Genomic DNA, 21,852 nt, shown 5'->3' with positions numbered 1-21,852 from the left:
TCCTAGCAGAAATTCAGTAGGCTCCAGGAAAATTCTACTGGGCTCCCTGTGTGTCCTTGGGGAGCCTGTTGGGAATCTCCAACGCTCTTTGGCCTGGAGTTAGTTTTATTTCTCAGTCCGGCATTGCACTCACCCTTCACAGTCAGGACAGCTTATTCCTGCTTTTCAGCTCCTTCTTCCCAATGCCAATTCATACCTGACTTCAATATTCACTCCCAGCTTCTAATGGACCAATGTTTACTACTTCAACAAACAGACTCTGGTTACCTATAATGTGTCAACTGCACAAAGTGCTGGGGCATTGAAGACAAGACATGATCCTGCCGGACAGAGGCATAGTGTGACTAAAATGTGGGGAAGGCTGACCATCTGATTGGGTGATGGAAATCTGTCCACCAGATGGCGCTCAAGAGATTCCAGTGTAACAAAACAACTACAGAAAAATTAAAAAGGGAAATTTGCCCCGTGGAAGAATAAATAGCACTATGACTTCTATTTCACGTGTACTTTTATGTTCTATTAAGCACCTAACAGTTACATTCTCCAAACCCCTGGACTCTGGTTGTGATGTTCAGACAGGGAGGAACACAAGCTTCCACACCCGGCCTCCCTCCCCTTCGACCACCCGTAATCTCCGAAGACAGAGCACCGCCCCGTGAGACTAGGAAAGAACTGGCTATTGGTGAGATGTGCTCTCGGGAGGAAATTCCTCCATTTGAATGAAGGGCTGATTCTTACCTGAGTTCCCTCCCAACTGGGTGTCCTTGGGAAGGGAGGTCTCTCCTGTCCTAGATTCTGTGGCACTGCTCTCTCCCTATCTGCTCATCTTCTGTGTAATTTGATTAGAAATATTTATTTTTTTATGTGCAAGCTCTTCCAACTGTTTATAGCTTTTCACATTTTTTTCTGAATATAATAAGCTCGTTACAAGAAATGCGAATAGATTAAAAATTTAGAAAAAGTATAATTCCTCTATAATTCAACTCTTGGAGATATCCACTGTTGAAAGTTTGGTGTATATTCATCTAGAACAGGGTTTCTTAATCTCAGATCTGTTGGTATTTGCGGCCAGCAAATTCTTTGGAAAGCTGCCCTGTGGATTGTAGAATGATTAGCAGCAACCCTGGCCTCTGCCCACTAGAGGCCAGTAGTAGCCTCACCACCACCACCACCACCACCACCACCACCGCCTAGTTGTGACAACCAATAATGCATCCAGACATTGCCAAATGGTTTCATATTACACATACTTTCGGGCAACTGGCTTTTCAACTTACATTTTTGTTGTTGTTGTATCTTAACAATAGATTTTGGTCATCTTTCCATTTCAGAACATCTGGACCGATTACATTCTTCAATCTATTGTATCATGATTTATTTAACCTGGTATCTTATATGGATGATCATTTGGATCATTTTTAATTTTCTTACTTTTACAAATGTAGCTTGGTGAAAAAAAATATTTAAAACCCAAACTGTCTGTAGCCACTTGTAAGGGAAGAAGAAAGGCATATTTCATAGCAGAGGGAAAACAAGTATCCATATTGCTTCCTTTTACTTGTAAATATTGGTGGGTAAAAGAGAAAAGGAAGTCTGAAATGTGGAAACCTCCACCCATTTTCTGTACTGTTAAAGCTTGAGGCCAAATTAATGGTCCCTCCAGTAGTCTAGATGTTATCAAAGCTTTAGAAATGCAAAGAAGGTCCAGGAATGGAGAGGGTTAGAAAGCAGAATTGTTCTGCATACCGAGAGACAAAGTAGCAAACAAACGGAAGGAGCGGTGTTTGCCTGTTTCTGCTTGCCAGGGTAATTTTACAAAGCCCCTGATTGTGAGGCCTGCAGCTCTCCAGAAAGATACTTTGACAAAACAGGATAGAGCACATCCCCCATGCCTCTTGTCTGAGTCACTATATTTCTTAAAAGTTAATTGACCCTAGCCCTTGCCTTTTCTTACACAGGATAACATCTCATGGGGTTAGTCACTATGCTTCTACTACCTATAACCAAATGTACTTTAGTAAACTATAATCAAATGTACTCTTGCACCCAAACTTAGATGTGATTTTGCATATACTTAACCTCCACCACCTACCTACCAATGGGCTGAAACACTGCTTTAGAGGAGTCCAACAGACCTCTCTGAAAGACTCCTCCTGGGCTATGGGCCTCAGTCTATAGTCCTCAGTAAGGACTGTGAATAAAACTTATTTTAATTCTTTAAAAGCTTGATTTCTTTCCCCTTGGGTATTTTGACTGTCTCTAAATAGTCCATGGGAAAGCAAATCCTGAAAACACAGAACTGATAAAATGTCAGGAAATGCCTGAGGTGAAGAGAGAAGGTCAAGTGACAAGCAGGATACCAGAGCCCATGGACAAATGTGGCCAGTGAGAAATTCTTCATGGGAAAGAGGACAAGAGGACAAAGGGCCTTTACGTATGAGAAAGTCTAATATTAATTTTTGAATGAGTCAGTTTGTGTGGTTGTAAAAAATCCACATTCAGATGGCTTGGGAGGTGTTTTTGTTGTTCTGCTTTGTCTTGTTTTATCTTGAAAAGGTAGGTAAGGAAAGGGTATTGAATTTCACATGTACATTGGTTCAAGTCAAAAAGACAAGACAGGCTAAAAGAGGTGAGATGCAAGTGGGCTTGAGACAGAACCAGAGCTCTGAGCAAGATAGAAAGAACTGTGAGAAAATAAAACTGCCATAACTCACAGAAATCACAGGGAGGGCAATGTACATCCTACAGGGTTAGGATTCCCAGGTGAACTTCATTTAAATCTCAAGGCATAGGGTGACTGTTGGCTACTGACTCACGCGAATGGCACCGCTATGACATCCTTCCTGAACGTACACCTTTAAGTTTTTGTACAACTTTTTTTAAAATTCATAAGTATGTATTGACTTTCTACCATCCGCAAATGTAGCAATGAGAAAGCTAGTCAATTGTCTGAGATCCATAAAGATGATGTTTGCGTTCTTTTAGTTAAATTGCCGAGTCAAAAAACATGATAACCTAAAAATTTGGAAAGCCATTTCGAAATGTTCTTTCTTATCTGGAGATTTGATTTTCATCCAGGCGTTGCTTTTATATTTTATATTTACTAATGGTGTGATGTGTTTCTCTATATTTAATTCTTATCCATTAAAATTGTATATTGATGTATCATGTGAATCCCTTAATTGATTTTTCCCCAAAACATCCAACTAGTTTTTTAGAGCCACAATTTATCCAGTAGTTCAAGCTTCCACCACTGATTTGTAACGCTTCCCTCATGATATTTTAACTTCTCTGTTTTAGTATCTGCTTCTGAGCTATTCTTTTTATTTCATTGATTTGCCTATCTTTTCTTATGCCAGAACCACAATTATTGTTTTAGCTATTATAGCTTTATGACTAAAGCAAGTACTTCCTCTTTCAGGAATAAGACAAGAATGTCTGCTCTCACCACTTCTATTCAGCAGTGTGCTGGAAGGGCAAGTAGGCAAGAAAATAAAATAAAATGCATCCAGATCGGAAAGGAAAAAGTAAAACTAACTCTATTTGCAGATGACATGATCTTGCATATAGAAAATACTAAGAAATTTACTTAAACTATTAGAACTAATAAATGAGTTCAGAAAAATTGTAAGATTTAAGATTAATAAACAAAGTGGTCCAGGTATATTAGCTTGTGCCTGTAATCCCAGAGCTTTGGAAGGCCAAGGCAGGATGATCTCTTGAGGCCACAAATTTGAGAGCAGCCTGGGCAACATAGCGAGCTTATGTCTCTTAAAAAAAAAAGGAAAGAAATAAAAATAAAAAGATTAATACACAAAATGAATTGTACTTCTACATGCTTTATTAAAAATCTGAAGAAATTAGAAAATAATTCCAGTGACAGCAGCATCAAGAAAATAGGAATTATAAAATAGAAATAGGAATAAATTTAGTAAGAGAAAAGTAAGTCATTTTTGTTGTTTTTTTTTATTGTTGTTGTTTTAGAGACAGAGTCTCTCTCTGTCACCCAGGCTGGAGCACAGTGGCATGATCATAACTCACTGCAGCCTTGAACTGTGGGGCTCAAGTGATCCTCCAGCCCCAGCCTCCCAAAGTAGGGTAAATCTTGTACTCTAAAAATTAGAAAACATTGTTGAAAGAACTTAAAGAAGATCCAAATAAATGGAAAGACATACATGCTCATGGATCAGAAGACTAGATACTGTTAAGATGACAATTCTCCCTAAATTGATGTACAGATTCAACACAATCCCTAAAAATCCCAGCTGGCTTGTATGCAAAAATTGAGAAACTAAACACAAAATTCATGTACAAATGTGAGGCATCCAGAATAGCCAAAATAATCTTGAAAAAAAGGAAAAAGTTATAGGATCCCCACTTCCTGATTTTAAAACGTACTACAGAACTATAGTAATTAAGACAGTGTGGTGCTGGCATAAAGATAGACTTATAAATCAATAGTGCAGAATTGAGAATCCAGATATAACCCCTTATAATTATGGTCAATTGATTTTCAATAAGGGAGTCAAGACAATTCAATGAGAGAAAGAATAATCTTTTCAAAAATTGATGCTGGAACTGCTGGGTACCTACGTGTAAAAGAACAAAGTTGGACCCTTCCTCATACCATTTATAAAAATTTATTAAAACGGACCAGAGATCTAAATTTAAGAGCTAAAACTATAAAACTCTTAGGAGAAAATATAGGAGTAAATCTTTGTGTCTTTGGTGTAGGCAAACCCTTCTTACATACAACACTCAAAATATAAGCAACAACAACAATAAAAATAAATTAGACTTCTTTAAATAAAAAATTTTGTGTTTCAAAGAATATCATCAAGAAAGTAAAAAGATAGCTTAGGTAATGGGAGAAAATATTTACAAATCATAGTTTGTAAGGGATGGTAGTGAATTCTTGTCATTTTATGTTGTCTCGGCATCCATTTTAAATACTAGTTGGGCTTTTTTGTACCAGGTGGCTCTCAATTCCTATTGGTGTGCTGCCCTTCTCCCTCTAGGACCTGTGAGTAATACGCTGCTTCTGCTACTTCATGCATTTTGTTGTGCTGCCTCTTACATGGCTCACCTGACTGACACACCCAAATCTAACTTTTTTACTAGCCAGGGATCTCCTAGACAGTGGCCATCTTGGTAGGAATAAACTGGACACAGATCAGACAGCAACAAAAGCATCTGCCAGGATAAAGAAGTATCTCATGAAAGGACACTGTAAGCAGCCATGACCAAATTCCCTACAGCCCAGGGCTAGAGTTTATATAGTCTCTATCCTAAGAGAGATGTCAAGACTAAATTAGAAGGCCCTGGCATGGTGGCTCATGCCTGTAATCCCACTACTTTAGGAGGCTGAGTAGGGTAGATTGCTTGACCCCAGGAGTTTAAGACCAGCCTGGGCAACATGGTGAAGTTCTGTCTCTACTAAAAATACAAAAATTAGCCACCTGTGCTGGAGCACACCTGTAATCCCAACTACTTGGGAGGCTGAAGCAGGAGGATGTCTTGAGACTGGGAGGTTGAGGCTGCAGTAAGCCATGATCACACCACTGCACTCCAGCCTGGGCAACAGAGTGAGACCCCGTCTAAAAAAAAAAAAGAAGGCTAATTTAGAGGAAAACATATAATGAAATAATAGTTCATTACGTGTATCCATAGCACATAATGAACCCTTACGACTCGACAATACAAGAATAAATAACCCAATTTGGAGATGAGACCTAGATTCCCTTAGATAGCCTGTCTTGCCCTCTCTTCTGTCCAGTGCTGCCAGATCTCTGACCAGCAATGCAGTGTGGTCAAGTGAGAATGTCAAGAGCTGTTGTAGAAGCAGAGATCTAGTTGAAGCTACTTTATCTAATGTTTACTCATGAAATCTTACCTGCCTAGCCCTAACCTCATGGAAAAATTGATCACCTGTGTTTTGGTGCCCCTCTATCTCATTCACACATCTCTTGAGGCATTTGTAGCATTTTCTTACACATTCTTATTCACATGCCTATGTTTTTCTTAGCAGCCTGATAACCATTAACATGTGTCTTTATCAACTGGCACAGCTCCTGGCACTAAGGGGAAGCTCAATGAACATTTGTGGAATGAAAATCTTTATAAGTGAAGTACTGTAGCCCAGAAAAGACTTGGATGGAAAGCCTAAGAGGGTCTAGAACCTTGAAGGAGACACACCAATAGAGAGGGGCAGTTGGAAGTGGGGGCGGTAGACTGGATCCAAGGACCAGGAGAAAGGTCTGTTAGGCAGAACATATGTTCAGGCAAACAACAGGTGCTGATCCAAACAAATAGTTGGCATCATGAGGGCTGAGCCAAAAGTACAGGGTGTCTCTAGAAGAGGAGAGTGTAGTTCCCAGGAGCTGGCAAACAGGCGCTTGTCAGGGATGCAGGCAGGTGGCTGGCGTAGGAAGATGTGATGGCAGGAAGTATCAACTTACCATCCCCAGCATCTAGCAGGTGCCTAACAAAAATGTTTGAGTGAATCAATGGCCCCTGCCCTCCAGAGGATTACAGTCTGGTTGAAGAACAAGGCTATGATACATAATCTTTGAAATTAAGAGCTGTTAAGAGGAAGTCCCTCAGATAACAACTGGATGAGTATGTCCTGAATTCTCTCCTTGCAGCCAAACCAAAAGTTTCCTGCAAAGCTTTATGATACTTAAGTGATTTTGAGGAAAATACCAATGATAACATAAAATTCTTAAAAGTTTTCAGGTCACCTTTTTCCTGTTTCATTTCATGTCCTTCCTCATCTACACAGTCATGTATTTTAGTTTGTCGTTTCTTTCTTCTTTTAGAAACGTGGCCTCACTGGTTGGGCACGGTGGCTCACGCCTGTGATTCCAGCACTTTGGGAGGCCGAGGAGGGTGGATCACTTGAGGTCAGGAGTTCGAGATCAGCTTGGCCAACATGGTGAAACCCCGTCTCTACTAAAAATAAAAAATAAAAAAAATTAGCCAGGCGTGGTGGTGGGCATTTGTAATCCCAGCTACTTGGGAGGCTGAGGCAGGAGAATTGCTTGAACCTGGGAGGCGGAGTTTGCAGTGAGCCGAGATCACACCATTGTACCCCAGCCTGGCATCAAGAGTGAAACTCCATCTAAAAAAAAAAAAAAAGAAAAGAAAAGAAAAAAAAGAAAACAAAACAAAAACAAAAAAAGAAACATGGTCTCACTATGTCACCCAGGCTGGAGTACACAGACACCATCATGGTACACTATAGCCTTGAACTCCTGGGCTTAAAGGATCCTCCCATCTCAGCCTCCAGAGTCGCTGGGATTACAGGTGTGCAATACTGCACCTGGCTCTGTGGTTTCTTAACTGTCCTTGTTATCAGCCCTAAAGAATGAAGCCCATTTTGCACAACAGTACAATTTAGTTTTAGCTTTTTTTTTAAAGTTATTTTCAGGCCAGTAGGGGAGATTCTTTCCTTCAAGCCAACTGAGACCAGTAAGTGTGTAGAACAGAGAAAGTTACTAAAAGAATTTGAGACTCCCTCATTCCCTTTCAATCTTTTCAATGCAAGTATGGTAACACGTTGGGGACAGCTAGGTCAATGATTCATTTAAAGGCAAAAATGACTCTGCAGAATTCAAAATCCCTAGGCCAAGGATGACATTAAACAGAGAAAACCAATCATGCATATTTTACACATTGATCTCTAGGGTAGAAATCAAAGAAACTCCCGTGCCACCCCAGATTTCTTTTATGGTCTACAATTTGGTTATGATAGATTTCTTCTACTTATAGTCACACAGTGGCCCCTAGAGAAATGGTCTATGAGAAAACAGTCTTCCTTTGTGAGAGTAAATATATGAAAAGCCTTGCAGTCCCCCTGCTAATAGTGCCTGCAGGTCTCCGGCAATTATATTCTCTACTTTGGGATGTGTAGATTAAATGAAAGGTTCTTATGTTATGGTAGTGTGGCCAGACATCTAAAGAGACAACATGCATCTATTAGAAAGGGTATAAGCAGCAAGCCTTACTGTAGTGTATTAAAGAACCAGTTAAGGAAGTCCAGGCTTGGCAGCTCATGCCTGTAATCCCAGCACTTTGGGAGGCTGAGATGGACAGATCACTTGAGTTCAGGAGTTCAAGATCAGCCTGGGCAACATAGTGAAACCCTGTCTCTACCAAAAATACAAAAAATTAGCCAGGCATGGTGGCACAGACTGTAATCCCAGCTACTCAGGAGGCTGAGGTGGGACGACTGCTTGAGCCTGGGAGGTAGAGGTTGCAGTGAGCCGAGATTGGGCCACTGCACGCCAATCTGGGTGACAGAGTGAGACCTTGTCTCAAAAAAAAAAAAAAAAAAAAGAACCAGCTCAGGAAGAAAAGGAAATGTTCTTGTATGGCTACACTTCCACAGCTATAGTTGTGAGCCTACGGTCACAGCTCACTGCAGCCTCAAGCTCCCAGGCTCAGGTCATCCTCCCACCTCAGCATGCCGATTAGCTGGGACTACAGGAGTGTGCCACCACGCCCAACTAATTTTTGTATTTTTTGAAGAGATGAGGTTTCACCATGTTGCCCAGGCTTGTCTCGAACTCCTGGGCTCAGGCAATTCTCCTGCCTTGGCCTCCCAAATTGTTAGGATTACTGGTGTGACCCACTGCGCTTGGCCAAAACTTAAAGTTTTATATGTAATTCACACCCACTAGAATAGCCAAAATGAAAGTGTTGAAGAAGGTATAAGGCAACTGAAACTCTCAAACATTATTGGGGGAATATAAATTGTATGACCACTTCAGAAAACTGTTAGGCAGTATCTTCCAAAGCTGAGCATACATAGGCCCTATGACATAGCATTTCCACTCTTAGGTATATGATACGCCTAGCAGAAATGCACCATATATTTACCAAATTTCACATAGTAGAAAGTCCATGGCAGCACTATTCAAAAAAGCCTCAAACTAGAAATAACACAAATGTTCAACAGAAGTAGAATAGATAAATAGATAGTGGTATTTTCATAATGGGATTCCATACAACAATAACAAAAAATAAATTACAATCTCATGTAACAATAAAAATGAATCTCACAATGTTGAGTGAAAAAAGGCAAATGAAGGAGTTATATATGTTGCCATTTATATAAAATTGAAAAACAGACAAATACAACAACTAATGTATGGTGTTATAAATCAGGATACTTGTTACCCTTGGGAGGGGGCAGTGACTGGGAAGGGCATGAGGTGGGCCTCTGGGATGATATTCATGTTCTGTTTCTTCATCTAGATTTTGGGTACATGGGTAGTTCTCTTTGGGAAAATTCAGCGAGCCGTGCACCTGTGATTAGTGTGCTTTTCTCTATGTACTTTTACTTCAATAGAAAATTTACATAAAATGGTTTAATGTAATTATAGTCTGTATGTTTACTAGGCAGTTTTATGTAATTATAGCCCAGGATCATATTTGCAATAATAATCCAAATCTCAATCCTTTATGCTGCCCATAACTGCTGATCTACTGATCAGCAAACAACAGGTGCAAACAACAGGCTTTTATTTTTTCAGTGTTCAATTCTCCAGCTATATCTGAGAATTCCCAGAAAATACATAATTTTGGGGAACCATCAGTTTTTGGTGATCTCTTCGTCATGTATAATCAGGGGCTCTGTGGACCCTCTCCTCTGTTGTCCACTGTTACTTTCATCATTTCCGGTGCTGGCCTTGCCACTGCTGTCCTTCTCTTGACATCTCTTTCTCTCTCCCAGTCTCCCGTGCCCTCTTCTCTCTGGCCAGTATATCCACATGTCCAGTTCTTTCAGAGAGGACTCCCTCAGCTCTGCCATGTGAGCGCTTAGATACAATTCTAGCATTTCTACCACTGCCTTACCCTCCCAGAGCTCACAGGTACCCTGGGACCAAAGGGGGACTGCATGGAAGGGTAGCAAGTACCACTGGGCATTATGCCTGGAGCTCCTGCTCCTCTGACTCCAGACGCTACTGCTCAGTTGACCCGCTCTAGATACGTTTCTTTATTCCTGGTCATCTGCTCTCGGGGGACCAGTTGAGAGTCCCTAGTGTCCTGCATCCTTCAGGGTTCTCCAGTTCTTTAGATAGCTCAGTAGACCTCTGAACCTCAATTACAGACAAGGCTCTAGTCCTTTCTAACCAGCAAATACATCACCTGAGCCTCTTGTATCCAGGACTTTACCAGTTTTGGAACTCAAAGTCCCACGAGCCCCTCAGTCCCAAGCAAATCAGGATGATTGGTCACCCTACTAATCTGGTTTCTGGGTCCCAGAATGGGCCCCACCAGAGACAGCTGGACATCTACTTCATTTTTCCCAAATCTCCATGGCAGTTAGGAGGCTTATGTGCCCAGAGCACACACAGGACCTTCAGGAACAGTGTTGCTCATGTCCACATGCAAGTCTATTGGTAAGGTCTGGACAAGCAAATTAAGAAACTGAGAATTTAAAAAAAAAAAAAAAATGAACTTGGACCCACAATCAGTTGAAGATTCTAACCTAAATGTGGCAAACCTAATTCTTCCTGGTCAACATATCTAGCCAACACATCTACCATTTCTAGCCAGTTCTTGTCTTCTGGCTTTCCAGTTAGGTCCTTACATAAAGACAAGGCTCACAGGGAAGTCAGCCCTATGATAAGGATTATCAGAGATCAGCAACAGAGGGAGGCAACTGGACACTGAATATCCTGGAGATCCATCAAGGAGAGAGCCCAATTCTTTAGAATGGGTGTCAACCAAGGAGAGAAAATTCTCATTCTAATGGGCTGCAGAGTGAAGTAAATAAGAGATTGATCCAGTAAAATTGCATTCAAGTTGGAAATTTGTTTTGTCATTAAAGCAGAAGAATAATGAAATACTAGCTAGCCCGTTGTTCTTAGATAACACTCTGTGAGTAGTGTTGATCTTAATGGTCCTTAAACATGTTCAGGTGAAAAATAGTCTGAGGTGAAAGTGCTCTTCACCAAAAATAAAACAAAATAAAAATATGATAAAATACTGCTATGTTAAATGTTCACTAAAAGAATATATTAGTGCTCACACTAGATTTAGTATAAGTAAATGGTAAACAATTATAGATAGAACTGAGAAAATTTTCCCATTAACTTTTTTTTTCCCTAGAGAAATGCCATTATTTGATTCAAATTCAGTTAAAAAAAATTCTGGTTTACAGAATAAGTAGAGGCTGAGTTTGAGAACTACTGCTTTAAGGAACAAGACTCCTTAGGATTTGTACTTGGGTTTGCTTCAGATCTGTCTGTTTTCTTAAGCTAATAGAATACTTCCTACCACAGTCTTGGTTTTGCTCTTAATTTACCTTACAAATTCTATTATTTATACAGTTCAAGGAGGAATCAGATGGCCAATTTATTGAGGTTTTACTCTGTGGAACAAAAGCTAGTTTCTCCTTCCTCAACATGGTCGGGCTTACTTCTTATTCTCATGCTTCTAGTATTCGCAGGCGATGACAGAGGGCTCCTGGGTGACTGTGTATACTTGCTGCAATGCAGAGCCCAGGGATGTGGTCCCACAGCCAACAAGCCTCATTCAGCAACTAAGGAGGTGATTTATTGGCGGGGGGAGAGGGGATGAAGAAGAGCCAGTTGCAAATGAGTGTCCTGTGACTCTAAAGGACGATGTTGTTGGTAAAGAGCCATGAAGGTCATCCTGTTGGCTAGCTTGGCTTACCAGCTGGAGGGCTGCTGTGCCTAGAGCTTAGCAAGCTCAGTTACAACTCTTTTGCAGTGGGAGAGGCTTCAGTGAGAAAGGCTGATGATATCTTACTGTATTTCAGCGTGATATGATGTTGACAACAGGTCCTACATAAAATTGTGGGGCCTGGCAAAGCATCCCACTATTGGCCCTGGTAAGCCTTCTCCACTGTGTCCCACCTCCATCACCTAGCCTGCTCTCTCTAAATTGCTTTGACTTATGAAGTGCAGACTTGGCCCAATTCGTAACTACTTCTTTTTCAATTTCCTCAGGAGCAAAATTATCTCACAATGCAGTTGTTGACCAAATGAGGTAACACAGCCAGGCATGGTGGCTCATGCCTATAATTCTAACACTTTGGGAGGCCAAGATGGAAGGATGCTTGAGGTCAGGGGTTGGAGACCAGCCTGGGCAACACAGCGAGACTTCGTCTCTACTAAAAATAAAAATTTATCTAGGCATAGTGGTGCACACCTGTAGTCCCAGCTACTCAGGAGGCTGAGGCAGGAGGATCAACTGAGCCCAGGAGTTCAAGGCTGCAGTGAGCCATGATCATGCCATTGCACTTCATCCTGGAGGACCGAATGAGACCCTGTCTCCAAAAAAAAAAAAAAAAAAAAAAAAAAAAAAGAGAGAGAGAGAGAGGTAGCATGAGAGGCTTGGAAAGAGTAAGTTAACTCTTTCCAACTGCTCACAAGTTAAATTCATCTTGGTTAATCCTAGTTGGAGTAGTGAAACAGAATTCAACTGTGTTTCGTAAACCTCCATGAGGGGGCTCCCTTTCATTCCAAATTCAGTGTGTGGAGTTCAGTGCTTTTTTCTTATAGCCTTAAGTGAAGGGATGGAACAGAGCACGTTGCCTCATATCCCCTCAGCCCAGAAATTGGACATGGTTCTCACTGAAGATTATGACTAGCAAAGGTCCTTTTTCTGTATGCCTTTAGCAAATAATCCTCTTAAGAACCTCAAAAACTCTGTCAGTTTTGAAATCCATTTTTATGGGGCAATATTATGGCCGCACCACAGACAAACAAGTGATAATACATGCATAAGTCTCAACTACAACAGAGTGTGGGAATGGAGATAGAAGCCACTTCATGGGGGGAACAAAAGAAATTGTCAAAGGTTGGAATGCTTATGGAAAATCTATTTTGTGCTAGGTGTTTTATAGATGTTTAATTTAATCTTCTGTAACAGAGATTGGTAAACTGTGGCCCAAAGATCAAATTCAGCTAGCTGACTTTTTGTAAATAAAGTCTTATTGGAACACAGGCTTGCTAATTTTTGTTGACGTATTGTCAATGTGCTTTCACCATACAATGGCAGAGACTGCATGGTCTATAGACTAAAATCTTTACAATCTGACTCATTACAGAAAAGGTTTGCTGATCCCTTCTCTATAGCTGTGTGAGATGGGAAGTATTTACATTTTACGGATGAATAAACTGAAACTCAGAGAAATTAAGTAGCCCAAAGTCACACTGCTAATAAATGGCAGAGCTAGAAGTTGACTCAGGCTGAACTTATTTCCAAAGCTCTCACTCTTTCTGCTATTGTTGCACACAAACCTCCCCAGTTTATTAAGTGCCTATGTAGGCCTGGTGTTTTACGTTGTGAATCTTATTTATTTTAATGAATTCAAACTGCTGTGCATTGTTTTCAAGGATCTGCACAATCCAATTTCAGCTTGACTTTCCTGCCCCATCTCCTACTCCTCCCCTCGTGGGCCTAGCTAAAGTCAACCTGGTGCTGTTGCTGTTCCCAAACACACCTTTCACTTCCTCTCTCTGTGATTCATTTCATGATTCCACTACCCAAAAATAAACAGCTCTCTCAGTTTTCAGAACCGGCCTTCTTCCAGGAATCCTACCTTGACCACCCGCTGAGAAGTGCTCTCTCTCCCTCTTCTGACATGAAGAGCAGTTATTCTTCCTGGTGGTTTAGTGCTGATCATATGCTGCCTTCAATTATCTTTTTACAGGCATGTCTTATCTTCCAAAGGAGGCTGTAAATTTCCTGAGTGTGAGGACTGTGCACACTCCTCTCCACACCCTGGTAGAGTGTGTCATCTGCATTGGTGTTGTATAATGGTAGGTCAATTTGATGAATGAACACTCTTCCATTGAAATAAACCTGGCTTGCCCTTCCACACAACTCAACATGTAACCGAAAGCACAAGACCAGCACCTGGATGTGGGGTATAATGCGTGATGAAATGAAGAAAAATGCAGGAAAAAATGTAAGGAAATAAGCATCTCACCTCTATTTTTAACTCTTTAACCTGCAGGGTAAAAAAAAAAAAAAATGTAGCATTAGCTTTCCTTTCAGCCATGTGAGCTAACAGTGCCTTTCCTAGGACAGCAAAGTGATTTCCACCATGAGATCTGGAGGCAGGCCTGGGTTGGAAAATCTCTGCTATTTATTGGCTGTGTACCTTGGGCAAGTTACTGAACCTCTCTAAGCTTCAGTGTCCTCATATGTACAATAAAGAAAGTAATAACTGCCTAATTGGGTTGATGGGAGAAGCAAATGAGGAAATACCCTTAAGACTTTTAGCTCAGTCTCTGGAATATATTACACTCTTAATAATTACCAGCTATTATTTTTCCATAGCACCATCCCTAGATGGGCACCAGATCTAAATATTTAAGACCAACTGAACTCTGTCCACCTACTGCTGTGCATTAACCATCCTTCCTGACTGTGTCATCAAACAACACTACTACAAGGTGGCCCATTGCAATCTGAGGGCTTACCAAGGAAGGGGATGATGAATACCCTACCCACAGCATCTATATTTTAATGAGACGTGAGAAGCAGGAAAACAAATTTCATCTCTTTCCCTGCTCTCTAAACACTACTTATAGCAGACATGTGGTTCCTTCTCTAACTTTAGGGTTTTTTTGTTTGTTTTGTTTTGTTCTTTTTCTTTTGCTTCTGTCAACTCTACCTGTAGTTCTAAACTGGAGACAGAATTAAGAAACAGTCATGTGTCCTGGTCTGCTAATGCAATGTCTCAGGGTCTCTTGGGTAAACTCTCTTTGATAACAATATCTGCCACCTTCTAGAGAACCCAGTACCTCTGCTTTGCTCTACTGTTACCTTTAGCCCTGCCCACCCATTCCTTTCTTCCCTACACTTTCTCAGCTGGTTATCAGTTCAGGGCACACCTGAGTTTTCAGATTTAAGTACCAACTCTACAATAGGATGAGGAATTGGGGTTGACGTAAGCAACACACAGATAGAGAAGCTACTGGTATTAACCATTAACCAGCTTGCTTAGCTGAACTCTGGCTTGACAGCTCGTATCTCTTTCTCTTTCCACTTGGTCTAATTTTTCAACATTGTTCTTAATAGCTGTCTGAACTCTTACAATAGTTACTCCCCTGGATTCTGTGCTTACAAAGCCTGTCACATAATCCTTATCTCTAGAGATCCCAGCCTGGTATAAACTGTTGTTCTGGTTTTCTAGCCTCTTCACGTGGAGGAATCCCAAATATCCTAACAGATGTAGCTAAGAATATAATCCCAGGTAATCATCCGTCTCCCACCTGGCCCTGCATTCCATTTCCCCTCCAAAAAAGTCTTGATATAAGATATATAATAACTCTCCATAATGCTTCCATTTATTTTTAATGAGTACACAGGATGACTGGTTCCTTTTTCAGTTGACCTTTTGAAGCTGTTAAACTGGTTTCTCTATATCAACAGCTGAAACAAATTGCCATGAATAAAATCTCACAGGGGAAAAACGTGAATGGAGAACATACTGGTATAATTTAAGCCCATAAGACACAATTATACAGGACAAAAGTCCCCATTGCATGGACATGGATGGAGGGAAACATTTTATAGCCTAATCTGGGAAATCTCTGTACATAACTGTAAGTGTTGATAATTAAAGCAACTATTAAAGAATCCATTGCTAATGGATGAAGTGCCTCCAGAAGCAGCCAAGAGAAACTGAAGCTATCATAGTGGGTCCTACAGTAGGAGAGGGATACAAAGTTTGAAAAATAAGAGAGCTAATATAGTTAAAGTTGTGAACCAGAAAAGATTTCTGGTTGAGAAGAGTCAGGAAGTTAAGCTGGGAAGTGAGTGCAGCTGGAGTACTAACTACACGACAAGGGAAAGTCTACTTCGGGGATCAGGCCCAGCAAGAGGCTCAGTGAGGTTGTGGTGAGGGAGGCTTACAGAGCCAGGGCACCGAGAGCTGGCCAAGACTTACCTCTACTGGAAGAGCACCAGCTCTGTGTCCACTCTGGGTTGTTGTCCACCTCTTAAAAAGTTTCTGCTTGATGAGAGCGTGTGGCTCCTGAAGAGTCCCTCTGAGTTTTGTAGAAGAGAGAGGGGGAGGGCTACATTCCTGGAGGGACTCCTGAACTGCTCTGTGTGCAGCACAGCTGGAAGCACTCGGTGGGACAGGCAAAGCTTGAGGCAAGATCCCTGTGCCAAAGAGCTTCAAATTGGGGAGACAGAACCAATAGATTGCATGAAACATCCCAAGAGCCAATGAAAACAGTATAAAATGAAACGAGTATTTTGTGGTCCAGTTTATCAGAATGATAGGTATTCATCGTGGGGAGGAATATATAGTAGGGAAAGGGGAATTTAGAGAGAGAAAAAAAACCCTGTAAAATGGAAAGCTGAGCCCCAGCCACTGAATAGAAGTCTTAAGAGTGAGATCCAGTCCCTAGATAATTTGGTGTCCCTTCAAATTAATATCCTTTTGCAGCAAGAGATGTGAAAGTTGATGATTATTTTCATTAATAAAATAAAATCTCTCTTTATGCTCAAATAGGGGATTTGCTATATGCCCTAACTAGAGCAGAATATTCTACTTATTTGGAATTGTTCTTTGCTTCACAATTTTTCTAGTGTTCATAACTAGAAAGCATTATTCACTCACGCTCACAAAGGGCAAAGATAACTTGCTTGGTGTAGTTACACAGGCTTGGTCAAAATATTTTTTCTGAAAGTGCTATGAGGATAGCAAGACCACTGGTGGCATACGAAAAGTGAACTTTACTTTTTAATCTAAATGCTTAATGGTAATTCCTTCATAGCAAAAATGTATTCACACATCACTTGCAGAATCTATACACAGGAATATGTTTTTAAAGTTTCTCCTGTATTAGTTATTTATTTATTGGCTCTCATACCAATAAAACATTTGCCACATTTCTATAGTTTTTGTTCTCTCTTCAGTTTTCATTTCAATTGTCCAATTAGATAATCTCAATGGGAGATATACTAAATGAATTAAAATTAATAGTCTAAAAAATATCTTATTCCCCGTGCTATGCCACATATTGTTCAGTTTCAGAATTCAACTGCTAGCTTCTGATCTTCTTAGGATTGGGATAGGACTCTAATTACACCAAGAAACATGCATGTATATATCGCAGATAAACCTGCAGCCCTAGGAGTGTTTTTACATTTCTATCCAAACACACTTCCTTCTTAAGTGGGAGTAAAAACTAATTCACATTTCATCACTTGTGTTGTAGTGTTGGTAAAAACTTGAGTTAAATAGGGCTGAATCTCTGATTAATTCCAGTAATATTTTAATGCATCCATGAATTGAGGCCTGGGGCAGCTGAGTCTGCCCTTAGTCTGGTCCTCACTTTGTAACCATGCTCATGTCACTGAAACTCTCTAAACTCAGTTTTCGCATCTGTAAAATGTGGATATTAATATCTACAGAATCTACTTCATAGGGCCACTCAAAGCTCAAATGAAATAATGAATGTGAAAACATTTTTGCAAAGAGGACGATGTTGGACATCTGTAGGCTATTATTTCACTAGTGAAGGAGAATATGAGATTATTAAAGAAATATTGCAAGGAGAATCCTGTCTTACAAGACTCCTTGACTTCTTGTCAAACAACTCTCTTAAATCCATGGTTCATAATATATGAGGGAGTGGGGTGTTATTGGAGAGAGCAATGGCTTGCCAGTGTGTGACACTAGGTCAAGTCTCCAGCACCATACTAAACTGAAATGCGTGAATTTGGGTAAATCACTTAACCTCTTCAGTTTCTTCATTTGTAAAATTAGATGTTTGGATTAAAACCCTTATGTATTCTAGATAGCATGGATAGCAGGCTTTTCAGATCGAGATACTTAGGATTTGCTGAAATATGCATACTGCAAGCCCAAGCACCTGTCTTCTTCTTCTTCACTGATGTGTCCTACAGTGTCATACACTAGGCCTGATATATAGCAGTGCTCAGTAAAAATATATGTTGAATATAAGAATGACAGTTCAATCACTGTATCAACTGATTTATGGGGTAATTTTATATAATTTAATGTACTTTTGTTTCTTTCAACAAAGGTGAATGGTTAAATATCAAATTCCATGTAATTAATAAGAGCTACTTTTCTGAGACTTATTACCTAAGTAAGTCCACAAGTCCAAAAAATGATTCTGATTTTGGTTTGAAGAAAAAGACCAGCATGCCTTAAAAGGGATGTAATATTTAAATTCAGGATTTTCTGGAACTTGGCTTTATTGCCTTGTCTATGCAATTTCTTCTAGCAGTAAAATGTTAAGATCTAAAACAGCCAACTTTATTTTTACTCCTTCCCACCCTCACCCTCACCCCCTCATCCTGGACCCATTTTGGCCTTCCAAAATGCTCTGTAGATCTTCTGAGTGACAAGTTGTTTCTAGGCTCAGGATCTTTATACTTAAGATTCCTTTGATCCCAAATCACTTCCCTCCTTCCTCTGTACCTGGCCAACTCCTCCCCCTTCCAGGCTCAGCTAGAAACTTTGTCAGAAAATGTTTCCTCACCCCTAAGACTATGGTAGGTGCCAGTAGCACCCTGGACATTTTTCTAATGTAGTGTGTCTATATCGGGTCATTTATCACATTAGATTGTCATTAAGAAATTAACGTGAAGAAGGTCAGAGCACAGACACTGGAGCTACACTGTTTGGGTTCTGAGCCAACTAGAAGATGAAATGGGGAAGGAAGGTAAATTGGGTGAGGGTGGTAACAGTAGTACCTGCCTCATAAGGTTGTCAAGAGTATTGAATGACTAAAGGGTTCATATACAAAGCATATTGAACAAGGTTTAGCACACAGTATCAGAATCAGCAAATACCAGAATATCTGAGATTCTGATTCTGGCACTAAATATTATTATTACCTGTTTGGTCAACTCGAGTCTATAAGCTCTTTGAGAGGAGAAACCATATTTTATTCACTATTGTATTCCTAGCACTGTAAATGCTCCATAAATATGTATTGAATAAATAGATTTATCTTTTCTCCTTCACTGAAGCCATATCTCCTTAGTTGATCAGAAACAATAAACCTGGTGATGAAGCCACAATGCTTCCAGAGAAAAGACGAGTAGGTGGGGCGTGCTAGTCAAGTCAGATGCCAAAGCAGTCTTATTGAGAATAGGAGAAAGTTTTGGTGACACCACTTAAAAAGCTGTGACTGGTGGTACGTTATAAGAAAATTAGCATGCCAATGGAAATGAAACTGAGACTACTGAGTGTAGACACAGTAAAAGAAAACAAAGCAGTTTACTGCCTCATTCAGCCTACAGGGATGGAGTCATTTACTTTTAGTCTATCTACTGGTATAGAGAGTCTGTATGTCATTACTGTGATACTGTGTCCACTGTCCACACTCCTCAGCATGGTTCACAATGGCATTCTGGGTCCGTTCCTACTTCTCCAGTCTCAGGCAATGTTCTTCATTTCAGCTGCCCTGTCCCACCTTTCACAGCATTGCAGGTCTTTGCCCTTACCTGAAGCGCCTAGCTCCTTCCTCAGAAAACCTACATCTACGCTTAAGACTTGGCTCAGGCGTCACCACTGGGGAAGTGATTTCTGACACCCCCAATTTCTTCAGCACCCATTATCTGCTATGCAAGCTCAGTGATAACAGCTCTGTCTCCTTGCGTGGTTATCATTCTTTCACTGGATTGTGCTCACGGCTTGAGTCTTCATTTTGGTGTCCCTCACGCTGAGCACTGTGCAGGGAAGAGAGCAGGTGCAAATTAACACACTACGTTTTCTACTATTGAATGAATAAATGGATGGAACCATATTTTGTTCACTGTTGAAGGGACGGATGGATGGGGCTTCCTGGCTTTCGCTTTCACACTCTGACTCTGAATGTTCCCATTTTTTCTTCTTGTTACGTGGACTTAAATTCAGCCTCTGAATCCGACTGCTGAACGATCTTGGGTAAATACAGCCTCTCAGAGCCTTATTTTCCTTATTTGTGAAATACAGATTATGTGAATATTAAACACATTAGATGGTTCCTGGTTTATAATAAATTTCATGTAAATGATCAGACGATCTGCAAGTAACAGTTTTGTATCTTCATTTCTAATCTTTATACATTTAACTGTCTTTTCTTGTTGGGTTGGAATAGATTTCCAGTACCAAGTGGAAGAGTAGCAGTGATATTGAGCATCCTTTTCCTGTATCTAATCTGAGAGAGAGAGAGAGAGAGCATCAAAAATTTCTCCATTAAATCAGATACAGATTTGTTTAAAAAGCTTAGTAAACTAAATATCTTTCTAGTTTTTGGAGTGTGGAGGTGAGTAAAATCTACACCTTGACCTATGTTATCTACTTTTCCTGTAACTCACAGTTGATTTTCCTTCTCTTCCCAACCTTGAGGGATTAGAGGTTCCAGGCTATATGAAGCCCAGCAAAGAAACAGTGTCTTTGCCTTTAGCTAGGAGAAACATTTGTAGAAGGCAGGCTGTTTTAGAGCCAGTCTTCAGCCCAGCTAATCCCAGTGATAACATCCCCTCCTCCTCCCTCCACTTCCTTTGGGAAATACTTTCACTTTCCCCTTCCCTAAATTCTCCTGTAGGGAATAAGATATACTTCAAAATCTGAAAATGTTAATGAAATATGCACTTTTATACATTACGTTTCAATAAAAATTTACTTTGAAAAAGTATATCTAAGACAAGTTGTCCACAAATGAACAGTGATGTTCCTCACAGCTGCTTTAAAAATATTCATTAAGTGTATACAGCAAATTTCTTATGAGTTCCTACTGTAAAAGCTGAGCACAGTGTTGGACTCTTGGGACAAAATTAGGAATGATACAGACATAGAGATCCCTACTCTTGTGGAGTTTCCAGCTAGTTGCAAGAGAGAAAAAAGCCAGGTAAACAAAATTTAAAGCGTTTTGAATAGAAGGAAACAAAGGACTAGCAGAAAATAAAGGGGGCTACTTCAGATAGAGTGGCCAGAGAAAACTGCTATAAGCAGGTGACATTTAGGTTTAAGATGAGAAGGAGCTACCCACAGAAAGGCTGGGGCTGGAGGTGGAGTGTTGACTCCAGGCATAAATGGGGGAAAGGCCCTGATCTGGGTGGGAATAGAATATAAGTTTTAGGACTTAAGATGAAGCAGCTAAATGCCACCAGGACACAAAACAAAACATAAGATTGGAAAACCAAGCTGTATGTTACCTACTAATAAACCAACCAGGCTAAACAATCACTTTAAGGATTGAATTTGTTTGTTCGTTTGTTTTTGATAGAGACCAAGTCTCACTTTGTCACCCAGGCTGTAGTGCAGTGGCATGATTAGAGCTCACTGTATCCTTGACCTCCCGGGCTAAAGCAATCCTTCTGCCCCAGCCTTCCAAGTAGCTGGGACTACAAGAATGCACTACCATGTACAGCTAAATTTATTATTATTATTTTTTTGCAGAGATGGGGTCTCACTATGTTGCCTAGGCTGGTCTCAAACTCCTGGGCTCAGGGGATCCTCCTACCTTGGCTTCCCAAAGTGCTGGGATTATAGGTATGAGCCACCATGCCCAGCCTTTTTTTTTTTTTTTTTCCTGAAAGAACCAATACAAGAATGAAAACATGGCTGAGTTCTCCTAATAGGCACTGAGTGATCCATGTGTCCCCATCATTTATGTCCTAGAAAGTGGTCAGTTTACCACACATAGTCCTAATTCTCCAGCCTGGATTATGGAGTTAGGGAGCTGGCGGTGGGAACCACAGTGTCTCTAATAAGGAAAAGAACATTTCACTGGAAGCTGTTTTTCATGTGAACCTACCCCTTTTCCCCTGTCTTGTTCTCACATCCCTCTTTCCTGAGTAATTTCACCATGAAAAATTCCAAAAAACATT

The sequence above is a fragment of the Pan paniscus genome, chromosome 1, assembly GCF_029289425.2.
Source record: "Pan paniscus chromosome 1, NHGRI_mPanPan1-v2.0_pri, whole genome shotgun sequence".
Lineage (NCBI taxonomy): Eukaryota > Metazoa > Chordata > Mammalia > Primates > Hominidae > Pan > Pan paniscus.
Note: the sequence above shows the minus strand (reverse complement) of the source record.